Consider the following 10,381-nt stretch of genomic DNA (forward strand, 5'->3'; position numbering starts at 1 on the left):
GAAGAAGGGATAAAACAGCCATGTTGCACGATTACATTGAGTTTGGCAATAGGAAGAAGACATTTCTTCTTGATCCCACTTGATTATCTGATATGCTGGAAAATGAGCACTCAGAGTGACATACTTTTTATTGTAGCTAATGTAACTCAGATTTGTAAAGAAGGTGATTCTGCTATATGACCATATTATCTAAATTGCTTTGTCGCCAACGCATAGAAAACCGAATATAAAATTGCCTGAACAGAATTAAGTGCTGACTCACCCTCCGATTAGGGTAAATGGTGCAGCGTTCCAGGGCGTCTTGGAGCTTTCTGTAGTCTCACAATCCTATGTGAAATCTTCTGACTGATTTTTCTCCCCTCCAAGCAAACTTATGTTTCCTGCCCCTATTTGAGGCTAGATGCTACAAATCCAGCTGCTGTCACAAGACATCTTCCCCCCGCTTCGTTATCTTGATCAATTTTCTGCTGAAACTCTCATCTTTCATCCCGGCTGGTGCAGTTGCCTCCCTTGTGATTATTCCAACTCCCAGCTCTCCATATTCATAGCCACTCTCCGAGCTCCAGCTCTAACTCTCTAGTTTCTAAGGCTACATAGCTGCGAATGTTTTCTCACAAAACACTTTTCCATAAATTCTCACAACTTCTTTTCAGTCAAATCTGAGGCTGCATACAAACATGACACTGCTTATAGCAGACTCTTTTAATAAAAGCACCTGCAAGCACGAGCAGGCAAACACAGCCCCAAGTATTTTAAATGGAAATCTTTTTTTTCCTGAAAATGGCCTCATATCACAAAACTCCATTTAGAGGTGTAACTGTGTGACTATCCTTAAAAACAGAACAATTTTCAGTTTTTGAAATGTAAGTGGAAGAAGGGCAATTTTAAGAAGCAATGCCAGAGACCCGAGGTGAACTGAGCCAAGGATACTGGGCAGAGAGCTCAAATTTAGCTGACTGTGGCACTAAGACAAACCAGCACTTGTGCCTTTGGGTAACCTCTGTTCCGACTCTGTCACTCAGGTAGTGAAAAGGAGGAGTGGAAGAAGGGCCGTGACCTAAATAATTGGGATAACAGCAATTATTAACCAGCAATCCCACCCACAAGGATTTGCAGAAGATGCCAGCTCTGAGCTGGAGGATCTGGGATGGAACTGGTCATGGAAGTGCCAGGACTTGGTTTAGTTTCCAGCTAGCTATGAACATCTCCTTTCTTGCTGACTGAAGTATTTCATTAGTAGCTGTTGAAAATCAGGTAGGGAAGAGGCTGAAATTTGTTTCCTTTATATGTGGGACTGGTTTCGTATCAGGCAATAACTCAGAAATGAAGAGTAACTTCGGCACGCACATCAGGCTTAGGTTCTCCAGAAGCAGTTGTCACTGCACAGCCCAACCTTGTTCCTGACCAGGAACTTTAACTTTTATTGTCTGGTAATAAGTCATACCTGCCTTGCCTCAGAGAGGATAAATCTCATTTATCTCCAACTACAGAGAGATAATAATGCAAGTGTTCCTTCACACCAGGAGACCGGGCGCCTGTTACCTAAAAGTTCTCTTTCAGGTTGGATCAACTTTTCTCCAAGTACTTCCTTCCGCAGAGTAAAGAGAAACTCGGCTGGAATGTATTTCCAGAGACAAATGAACCCCCAAGATAAGAGAATAAAATTGATTGTAAAAAACCACCATAAATATGGTATGGAGGGGTGGATGTGAAATTCAGAGCCGATCTAGAGCTGGGTCAGAATCTGGCCAGAATTAAGGATCTGATCTTTTCTGGTTGATCTGCACAAACGCTGTACCTTTGCAAAATACAGGCACATTTAAAGGACATAATGAAAAAAGAAGAGGAATCTCCAATGGTGAAGAAAGCAACACATTCTGAGAGAAAAAAAGACAGTCTGAACCCTTCAAAGGTAGCAGTGGAATACATAAAAGCGTCCATGGCTTCCCCAGAGGGGTTAGGGTTGGCTGTTACTCCCAGCCAGGCTGCGTTTGACAGCTCTCCCTCACTTACAAGAAGTCTGTTTTCAAAGGGGGAAAAACCAGATGTTCAAGCTCAATATTCCTGTCCAGATCCCTCATGCTAAATGTTTGACACCAGCCTGTCCAAGTGACATCCAAATGGGGACAGGGGAAGTATTAGTGTCCCCGATTCAGCTGAATCAGGGAAGCGCCTAGATGACAAGGAAGAACATCACCGGGAAGACTCCAGGGAGGCACCGGCGGATTTGCAGCACGGAGCGACGCACGCCGACGCCTGCACCGCAGCAGTCGTGCTAGTGACTCCAGCATTTAAACTTTTCATTTACAGCAACTGGTGGGTCGCTCAGCTCCAATTTACCGTTAGGCTGCTGGGAGGAGCGTGGGCAGAGCGGGGAGGCAGGGGACCCTCCGCTGAAAGCCTGAGCTAATTCTGCAGTGAAGACAAGCCCTCGGATAGAAATTCTTCTTGAAGCAGGCAATCAGTCCCCCCTTTAACAAATAGAAGAAGACACAAGATGGTCAGGGAAGAGTACGCTTCTTAAACGTGCTGGAGAAACAAGGCAGAAACATCTCTCGTTGCTGATCCGCGAGGTGATGGAGGTTTTTGAAGGAGCAGTAGCGCCCGCGTAATCAGTCCCCCCTAACAAATAGAAGAAGACACAAGATGGTCAGGGAAGAGTACGCTTCTTAAACGTGCTGGAGAAACAAGGCAGAAACATCTCTCGTTGCTGATCCGCGAGGTGATGGAGGTTTTTGAAGGAGCAGTAGCGCCCGCGTAATCAAACAGGAGCAACTGTGCTGGTCCTGCCCCGAGGCTTGTGCTTTAAACTATAACTAATGAGTGTAAAGGCACTGGCAAAAAAAGCTTCCACAGAATCCCTTTTCTAAGGCCTTTGATTTTACTGGAACATGCACAGCAGTAAAATTCACATAGCCAATGGGAAAGCCATGTCCTGGCCTGACTCTGCCACAGAAAACAGCAAAACAAAGGGGCAGGGATTTGGGGTCACGTTTGGGGAGGATCCATGATTCAACATGTCAGTTTACTAAGTCTCCTCTAATTTGTCACGTAATGAGGGAGTGGGGCAAACACTTGCAGCTCCAGGCTGCTGCTTCATTGCGAAAAGGTATGGCCCAGACAGCGATGAGCGTCTGAAGAATAAATGACTCTCAATTAGGACAGTAGGTCAGAAAGAGCAAGATGATTCATATCCAGGACATACTCCAACCATCCACAATAATACTCAGCAATTCTATACAGCTTTACATCTTCAAAGCACCCACAAATACCCTGTCCTTTCAATGGTGCTGGCAGGTAACAGGCAGCAGGGCTTGAAATGTGCGCTTAAGACCTGCTAATTCTTGGAGTAATTGAGCTAAGCTGGGAAGAAATGGCTTCCACTGCCCCTCCAGCGATAGGAAGGATGAGACAGCTTTGTCCTGGTGACAGCATGCCACCACTGGTATAGAAATCAGGGGACGTGGAGATTCACACCCCAAAATTAATAAATAAGGTACCCAGAATTAATATCCTCTTTTAGAGAACTGGCTGTATGCAATTTTCCCAGGAGTAAGCAACAGGTCGTGACAGATGGGGTTTAGGAGTGCTTGGCTCCTAGGTTAGCACCCTGACAATGCCTCCGCTCAGCTGTGCAAATCGTATTTTACTTGCTTGACTGTGAGTTGCTGGGCAGTGGGATGTAATTTTCCATGCTTGCAGTTGGCGCTGGGTTTTACCTTGACTTGCATTTGGCAGTGCAAGCTCCGTGAACATTGTTTCACCTCTTAGAAAATAATAATTAAGAAGCCTGGACGACAGGTATGTATTAGTACCGAAGAATTCAATGGCCAGCTCTACTTTAACCTAGTCACTGCAGTTTATTACTCAAATGTCTTTTCCAGATTTACCTGAAGACTGGGATATCAGAAAAACTCAGGGATGCCAGACATACACTTGGTTGACTTTGATCTCTCTGAAGACAAATCTTTTAAAGTTTAGATCAAGGAATCTTTTAATGAAACAAAGAAATCGTGCCACTTGTATCAGTTCCAGATATAAATAAATCAGCTAGAAATAAACAGGAGCAAGGCAAACGTAAAGGAGACAGCCACGCTCTGCAATGTCAGTCCAAAGTGACTGTCTGATGGATGATAATATGGCTGGCTCGGAAAAAAAGTCAGTTTAAAAGTCTTGCTGCCAGCCATCTGGCAAATCTTCCAAAATATATTGCAGTAAAACTTCACTGAATTGCTACCTTTTTTGCATCTCCTGCTATCAAGACAGTCTATTTATTTTTTAAGTATAGTGAGGATTTTGAAATCTCTACTAGGACTCTCTCCTTAGGGACTCGTTATAGCCCTCCCCACGGCCAAGTCATTGTTCCTTCCCTCCACCAGCCTGCCGTATATGCATAATCTTCCCAAAGTAAAGATGCTCCTGTACGTTTAGGGGGTCACTAAAGCACCGAGCACATCTAACTGTTCAGGCTGCTGCAGACGCACTCTCTGTTCGCAGTTCACGGGTGCCGTGCCCTCGTGCTGCAAGGGAGGCAGAAGTTCATCGCAGCGGGATTTGTAGCACATCCGTCCTCTTGCTCCAGAAGCATCATTACTTCTTACTTGGAACTGAAGGGCAACATTTCATACTTCTAAACAGCATAGGGCTTATTTTCATAACTGAGTAATTTGGACTCTGTACCCCAGAAGGCAATAGTGAGTATCATCACTAGCCATCTCCTAATAATCTGTAGCAACACAGAGCGATAAAAATTTATGATCACTTAAAAAAAAAAAAAATCCTTTTTCCACTCCATGAAAATTAAAAAAAAAATCTTTTTACAGAACAGGCTGCCCTGCTGAATGTTAATTAATTTTTTTCCCCTGTTTCATCAGCTCCTCCCACCTGGTCCGTAATCAGCTGTAATCGAGTCCACAACCCTCCTGAATTGCTATGAAGCATAATGGCTTGTGGCCATAGTACCGAGAGTACCGGAACGCAGATAACCCTCCGACACGCCGTCTGAGAGGCAGCTGGAGATCCTATCTGGTGACCAGACACTCCTGGGTTGTAACATGGACTCAGTAAAAGCTATTTTCAGCTTAAATGATCTTTGATACTGAAACTAGAGTTAACTTGGGTGGTGAGTGGAGGAGATCATCTGCTCTGAGAAATAAACCAAAGGAGAAGGGGGAGGGAGAAAAGTAGGAAGATAACAAAGGAGAGGGACTCTTTAGGGAGGGGAGTTAAATTGGAAATGTGCACTGATGGAAAAAGGAACACAGGAAAAAAATACGGTGTTGCATCTCCCTGTCACTACTGATCAGGTCCCTGCCGCCCCTCAACTGCCAGCCGTGCTCATCATTTGTAATTCTCAACCTTCTTAGATAGATGGGGCTAAGCAACAAAAGCTGTCTCTTAGCAGCCCTCAAGCTTGTCTCACCTTTGTGACAGCTAGTTTTAGTAATTTTTAGTCAAACTGGTTTGGTTGTTAATATGGGCTTAATTTTAATTTCACCATGTACAGCGGTAACTTAACAAGCTGCTCCAGGAGATCTTTATAGTATGGACAGTGGAAAGCAGGGAAAGGAAATAATTACAGCATTTCCACCTACGGTAGTCTGCTTCAGGGCAGGTATAAATAGATCCATAAGTGTTTGTTCACTTAAAAGAGAGTTCAGCCTAACTGCTTTTTCAATTGCCAGCAGCAGAATTGATGGTTTGGTTTTTTTCTTAAGAACGAGGGCAAAGATCATCTACTAAATATCACCCTCCCTTCCTCCAGACTGCAAGTAGCGTTTAAAAAGTTTCAGAATTTTTACCAAAACCAGATGTTGCCTGTATAAAAGTACGGGCAATTTTTCAAAGCCACTATATTTGTTTGGGAAAGGAGGGCTAATTAGATCAGAAAACTCAATTCAGCTTCAGAACTGAGGAAATTAATGAAAAAAAATTTCTCATTTCGTTCACTTGGTGCATCCAAAAAGCTCTGGACCGGTTCATGCAAACAGTAACTCCCTTTGGAGTCCCACCACAAGTTTTGAGAAAGCGCTTGCTAAAGTGTCTGAAAACGCCCTGTTTCTTGTCCGTAGGCAGCTGAAGAGCAGAGCGGGCGCAACGCAACGCCCAGCTGGGATGGGACTGGGGTCCCAGCAGGTCGGGGGGGGATCGATCTGCAAGCAGGGCAGCGGGACCCTTGCTTCCAGCTTGGGCATCCCAGAAATAACCCACCTGGCTCGAAGAAGGTTGGGAAGCCTCTCCTGGGGGTCCAGCGCACCTTGGTGTGGGAGGAAGAGGAGCCCAGCGTGGGTGGCCCACCCGGGGTGCCCTGGACCTCTCTTCTGGAGCAGCACTCCCACAGCTCCATCTACTGTCCCGCGGCTCCGGAGCCCAGAGCCGACATCCACCTTTCCCTGCACGAAATTGTTCAAACAAACTTCCCCACTGTGGCCTCGCAGAAATGCAATAAACATCATTTACGTAGCCTCCTCGGTAGCTCTGCTAATGGCCCGGTTATAATGTCATTACAAGGGCTTTCTAGGCAAATTTGCTGTACTCTGCCTCTGGCCTCCTGTGTTACAGCCTCACCTCGGTGCTGGGTAATAGCCCGTAAGCGCACAAGGCACGTACTCTGCCACTGCCTATTGTTCAAGCTACGGGTACTATATTTAGCTGAACAATAGCTAATAAACAAAAGACGTTTTAAGTGGTTTGTGGTGTCTGCTGAGCACCAGCTGCCCTTTTTGTGTTGTACTGAGTCTTCAGTCCTGATGCTCAGGTCTCCTGGGTCCCATTCAGCTGCAAAAGCCCAAAGCTACTGTGAGAGGAACAAACTAATCTGATAGGGAAATGAAACAATTGATGGCTCATAAAAGCAAAAGGGACAGATATTTGAAAAGGAAAAAAGCAGAACAGATTCAAATCTAATTGTGAGTCCTACCACAGGAGTGCCGTAGAAGCAGCAAGTTCCTCCACGTTCCTCCGCTCATGCCCCAAGCCAGCCAGCTTCACAGGTGCCAAGACTCAAACCTGTGATTCCAGGTAACATTAATAAGGTTTAGATCTGAATTAAAGCACTCTTCTGCACACCTGGGGATGTGATTCAGACCTCCGTTCTTGTGGCGTATGGCAGCCTTGGCTGCTTCAGGCCGTGCTGAAGCATCTGGAGGTGCACATTTGTGGGTCCCAGCCCAAAGCACTGGGACAGGAGGTGCGTGAGCTCTGCTGGAGTCTGCAGACAGCCTGAGGGAGGGAAGGAGCTGCTCCCAGGTTTCCCATGGGGAGCTGACTCCAAAATCAACTGTTTTGAAGGCAACAATGGCAGAAGCCCCCGGACAGCACAGGGATCTGTGCATGGCTCTAGGAGAAGAGGACAGGAGGCTGAGCCCACCTACCCAAATACCCACCTTCCCCCTGGAAGGGCAGCAGGAGAGAGGACCCCGGGACTGGCTCAGACACCCCTGTGATGGGGGGGCCCTTCCTGGGGCTGGCAGGGACCCCCTCCGCGTCCCAGCTGGCTCAGCTGCGGGGCTTGGGGCTGTCACCTCCCGAGTCCCTCCTCTCTCCCCAAGGCAGCGTAACGAGGCCAGCGGAAATCTGAAGTAGAGAGATTTACTTTACTCAGGGATTCCTATTCAAAGCTACAGCTATTGACAGATTTTTTTCTATTCCTACGCTCGGTGGGAGGAAGCTGATAGTATTTATTAAGCTGATCTCAGGCACCAAAGCTCGATCCTAACTCCAGATACTCAGGCAATCATCAGAGCCTGTTGTGTCTGCATGAATATACTAATCCTGCCTCTGCTTTCTGAATACATAAAGCGATGTATAGGACCATTCATCTGTGATAGTCTTCTAGATGGCTGCAGAGGGCAAGACAGTATTTTTAACATGGAGAACTCTATGGCAAGCTATTTTAGTACCTTAGGATCAGTAACATTTTTGAATGTCTGAGAAGCTGCTAACATTTATAAGACTTTACAACCAAGATCCATTCTCCCAAATGGAGAAAGAGCTCGTATTTTTCACATACATTTTAGATATTGATAATTTTCTCATTTTCTGATATGACAGGGCTCGGGGATTTTTTTCCCCGCTGAGACAACGTGATTGACAGAAGGAGATGAGAATTTCTCATAAAGAGAAGCAATGCACTTTTACGCAGCCGAGGCTGAAAGAAAGCAATAATTGTCCTAATACGCAGGCACGGTTCTCCAGAACGGCTGATGATTTATTTCAGGAGACACTGCTGACAAAGATGCCAGGCATGTCTTCCCAAGCCAAGATGAGAGCCGAGATTGGTTTGAACAACCCCTCGCCCCTCTGCCCGCCTGCCGTGCTGCCGTTCGGTGGCGAAGGCGCCGCGGCCGGTCTGGGGTGGGTGCGGCGCCAGCCTGGGAGACCCCATCCCCGGAGGATGCGGATCAGCAGAGCTTCACTGGCACCTCTGCCACGGCGAGCCCGACCCATTGTTCCAGAGGTGGCACTCGGCACACGTTTAATTCAGTTTTAGGGTCATTCTCAGCAGATGCTGGGGCACTCGGAGGCCCCAGGGAGCTTTGGGCAGAAGTTGGAGCTGCCCCTGCTGGGCTCTGCTTTAGGAAAAAAAACCCCAAACAACCCCAAAACTGGAGAAGCTGCCTCCAATGCTTGGGCCGGCGCAGAGCCTGGGAGCAGCCCTGCGCTCGCGGTGGGGATGCCTGTCCTCGAGGGTCACCACCACTTCTGTGCCCTTACAGCAGCCAAGGAGCTTTGCTTTCTGCACGGCTCCTCTATCACCTTTGGCTTTTCCCAGTGCTTGGCCAGGCCTTGCAGCGGCTGTAGCTGTTTCACTGGTGCACACAAGCCAGAATTTACCCCCCTCTACCTGCTTTCCTCCCAGCCTCCTCTTCCAGCTGTTCTCTGTCTCCTCTCACTATCTGCATCTCGTGTTCTTCTCTGCTGTTTCTAATAGCTTTTATCTATGCCAAGTCCCATCCTACTCATCTCTCATTAAACCCCAGACCTTTCGCAGAGCTTTTCTGCATTGATCTCCCAGCCAGTTTCTGTCTCTTTGACATCTAGGTTCTCTTCATTTGTACTTTTCTCTCTGGATCTGGGAATAATTCTGCTTCTATTGATGTCACCAGATCCAGGCCCTTACATTTTATTAAACTCCTTGGGGTAAGGATCATGGCTTTCAAGGGATAGATGCGTATCTTCTGCTTTGCAGATACGATGGTGGGTATGACTGGTCCCTGCACCAGCAACACCCAGGGTGTCGCGAAAGCCTCAAGAGGCTGATGCGTATCACAAACAGTAGGAATCTTATCCTGTGCTAGATACTGGCCTGAGAGAGACATTATCCCTGGCAGATACCAGCTCCAGAGAGACATTTTCCATGGCAGGCCTGCCCAGGAATAGATCCTGACTTCATCTAAAAGAGGAGCAGGAGCTGGTTGTACAGGGTTGTGCCACTCGCTGGAGGACGGCACGGCCAGAGCGAATGGGGCAGGGGTGGCCTCTGCCATACCCGTGGTGCATCTACCTTCTCCTGCTCATTTTCAGATGGCATGTTTTGCTCTCCTGCGGCCTCAGATCAGCGTCTTGATAGAAAGCTGCTGATATGAGCAGCCCCTGCCGGCAGCGAGCGCTCCCCGGAGCACCAGGGTCTGGGAACGCACGCTCTAAGCAGATCTCTTATTTGGAAAACTAGATGGTATTGACTATTTATAAACCTAAGCTTAGAGCAAGGCAAGGCCAGCTGGAAAATATGCCACCATGGGTGAGTGAAGAGGCTCGGTTCGGAGCAGAGCATTGGAGGTTTTCAGCCCCGAATTACAGGGCAGCAGTAAGCAAGTGGCTTTGATTTTTCTTTTTCCCCTCCTACTGATTTAGTTTGGAAGCATTTCAGAGGGCACTTTCTCCTGTTATATGGTGATAAAACCCTGGGCTCAATAACTGAGATCTGCTGTCTGGCATCGAGCAATACAAATAACAATGAAAGAAACAAAATAGTGGTGAGTCAGGCTGGTTTTGACTTGGAAAAACATCAGTTATCCTTATTACTCACCAGCTCTCATCTCCTCTGGGGGACTCTGCCGGCCACCAGCGAGTCTGCAGTCTAAGAGAGTCTGTATTTAGCTCAGGCCCTCCTAGAAATCGTTTTCCCTGGGGTTTTGGCGGGTCAGCGGTTGCATACCCACATCATCAGGACCGTGAGTGCGAGCAGCCTTTTTGCAGAGCAAGAAAGAGTTTTCCAGCTGAGCCCAGTGGAACCACAGGGCCATAGACCCGACGTGGCATGGAGGGGCCACAGCCCAAGGTGGGGTGGACAATCCTTGAGGCCTGTGTCTTCATCCGGGTGGAAAAAGCAGGGGAGGGAGCCTGGAAGGGGGGGGGGGGGGGGAACCCGTTTCCCAAA

This window comes from Aptenodytes forsteri, unplaced genomic scaffold (assembly GCF_000699145.1).
Source record: "Aptenodytes forsteri isolate BGI_AS27 unplaced genomic scaffold, ASM69914v1 Scaffold563, whole genome shotgun sequence".
Lineage (NCBI taxonomy): Eukaryota > Metazoa > Chordata > Aves > Sphenisciformes > Spheniscidae > Aptenodytes > Aptenodytes forsteri.